The following is a 3,187-nucleotide window of genomic DNA, read 5'->3' on the forward strand; positions in this document are numbered from 1 at the left end:
CCGATATTCGATATTTTGGATCGATATTTGCGCATCGCGATATTGGGTGTATCGATATTTCTGGGTTGGGATCGATATTTTCTCAGGGACAAGTAATGAGAAAAAAAATTAATCTAAAAAATATTCATAAGGGATTTAAAGACCAGGGAGGTCACAAGAATAAGATGATTCATCGGGGTCAAAATATCAGAAGGGACAAAAGGATCACAAGAGGATGGTCAAATTTCAAGAGGGTCAAACATCACGAGGGTCGAACGTCACGAAGGTCACAAGGGGATGATCAAATTTCACGAAGGTCAAAAGTTACAAGGGTCACATTGAGACGATCAAGTTTCACACGGATTAAAAGTCACAAGAGTCAGAAGGGGACGATCAAATTTCCCGAGGGTCAAAGAGCACGAGGGTCACAAGGGGATGGTCAAATTTCACGAGAGTCAAACGTCACGAGAGTCATAAGGGAATGCCTAAAATTCACGAAAGCCAAAGGTCACGGGGGTCACAAGGGGATGATCAAATTTTACAAGGGTCAAAAGTCACAAGGGTCACATGGAAACAAGGTTCACAAGTGTCAAACGTGACGAGCGAGACAAGGAGACGATCAAATTTCACGAGGGTCAAACAGCACGAGGGTCACAAGGGGATGATCAAATTTCACAAGGGTCAAACGTCACGAGGGTCACCACGAGATGGTCAAATTTCACAAGGGTCATAAGGGGATGGTCAAATTCCACGAGGGGCAAATTTTCACGAGGGCCACAAGGAGACGGTCAAATGTCACGGCAGTTAACCGACACAAGGGGACGGTTAATTTTCACAAGGGTCAAACTGAGAGGGTCACAAGGGGACGATCAAATTTACGAGTCAGTACGAAAGTCACAGGGAGATCGCCAATTTTTGAACTTTCCAGGGCCCGAAATATGATTCCGTGAAAAATTCAATAAACTTGAATAATAAACACCATTATCTTTCCTACAAAGAGTTGGAGATTGTTCCATGTGATTCTTAAAGATCGTTAAAGCATCGCATTTCCTTGTGACTCTTGTGATCCTTTGCTCCTCGCTCCTTTGACGTTGGACCTTCGTGGAAAATGACCATTGAAACATTCAAACGTCATAACCACGGGTCAAATTTCATTCCCTGAAAACCATTGATGAAAAAGTAAAGGAGAATATTCCTGTCAATACGGAGAAAACGAAGAAGACAATTTGGAATCAATTTACCAGTTTTTGTGATGAGAGAAACTACACATTGAGTGCTGACACACACATTGAATGTGTTGGAAGTAGAGGAGTATGCGAAAGGCACACGATCGTATTTCAACTATTCGAACGTCTCTGTTCTGATGTTCGTGTGATCGTCTTTCGTAGCATAACAGTTCAGCTGTTGATACGCTTTTAATTGAATAAATTAATTTTCTTTGATTACTGAGTCCGTAATATTTCTTCTAAACAATTACTGCAACAAGAGAATGCTGTTGTGTTAATTATACAATTTTCGTTTCTCAATTGTGAGTTTCGTCTCATGGTCCAATTATATTGCCCGACATTTGGATTGGAAAAATAATCCCCCGAATACCACACGAGCTTCAAAATTAATCGGGCATTTTCCTCAAGGTTCCCTGCATACAAACGAAGTCGTCAAGTTTTTCAGGAAAAACTTGACTCCTTCGTTTATTTGCAACTAACTTATCGAAAAATACCCGATAATTTGGAAGCTCTTGTGGTATTACAAGTGATTATTTTTTGAATGATCCTCGAAAAACTAAATTTGAAAAAAACTCAAATACGTACATACATACATATATACGGACATGATCTAAAAACTGCATGATATTCGAACTCCTAAGACCAAAATTACTTACCCTGGCACAAAAAATGAAAATTTCAGATTTGACGAATACATCAGGGCTTCCATTTGGAAGCAAAAAATCTAACTCAACTTTTACAAAAATTTTCAAGTAGATTGAGAGAGAATTAAGAATAAAAAATCATATTTTCATGAATAAAAAAATTCAACTTTCAATTCCCAAAAAAGGTGAGAGTAGATTGTGAGGCAATTGAGAATCAAAAATCCAACTCTTAATTTTCAAAAAAATTGAGTCGATTGAAAGACAATAGAGAATAAAAAATGCAACTGTCAACTATTAAAAAAATTGAGAATAGATTCAGAGATAGTCAAGAATCAAAATTCCAAAATCAAATGTTCAATTCTGAAAAATTTGATTGAAATTGAAGAAATCACTAAAAATAACAAATCCAATTGTCTGTTTTAACCCGTCACTAGGCGCGCTATGAGCAATTACCTCACAACAATTTTCACTCCATAGGAAATATACCCTAAAAGCGCAAATCTTTTGCTGAAATTTTTTTTATGCCTCAAGTAACTCTTCTAGTTAACTCTCGTGGTGATAAAAGTTGTCTATTGTCAGGGTTGAGTAGAAAAATAATATTTTCTTCAGCACGGTCGAAATTTTCCACGTGTTACGGGTGTGGGGCTCGTGCTGCAGAACGCCGAACAGCACCGCCTATGGCGCTATTTGGCTCTATTAGGTAATACGAGAAGCCGATGAGCGATTCCCTAATCGCGCGTCTCAAGAACGGTGGTGGAACCGCGCGCCTACTGACAGGTTAAAAAAAGTCGATAGTAATCGCGATCGCAACGGAGATGTGGGAGCCACCAAGTGGTTTCTAAACTAACTACTCTTGGGGGGCAACCAATGAGATACCTCGAAGGGAGCCAATGATGGAGCTCAACAAATGAGATCAAAGAGAATCCAGTGATCTCATTGGTTGCCCGCCAAGAGTAGTTAGTGGGGAGATCACTTGATGGCTCCCACATCTACATTGCGATTGCGAAAAGAGATCGGTTTGCATAAACTATATTTTCATCACGCTGTGACGAAAAGTGAACTTTTCGGCACGCTCCGCGTGCCTAAAAGTCCAATTTCCGCCACATTGTGATGAAAAATATTGTTCGTAACTCGTGAAAAAATGTTTTTTAGCTCGTTACGAAATATACTATTTTGGCCTCGTCACTCCGACTCTCAATTTTCTCTCAAACACAGGAAATTATGGAGAGTTTAACTATCAACTCGGTCCGCTAAGGATATCCCTATAATTCTCTCGAAAACCGGAGAATTTTCCTATAATTTTCTCGAAAACCTAAGAATTTTCTAGAACGTACTCAA

Source organism: Diachasma alloeum, unplaced genomic scaffold, assembly GCF_001412515.2.
Source record: "Diachasma alloeum isolate Michigan unplaced genomic scaffold, Dall2.0 Dall_scaffold_01226, whole genome shotgun sequence".
NCBI classification, from domain to species: domain Eukaryota; kingdom Metazoa; phylum Arthropoda; class Insecta; order Hymenoptera; family Braconidae; genus Diachasma; species Diachasma alloeum.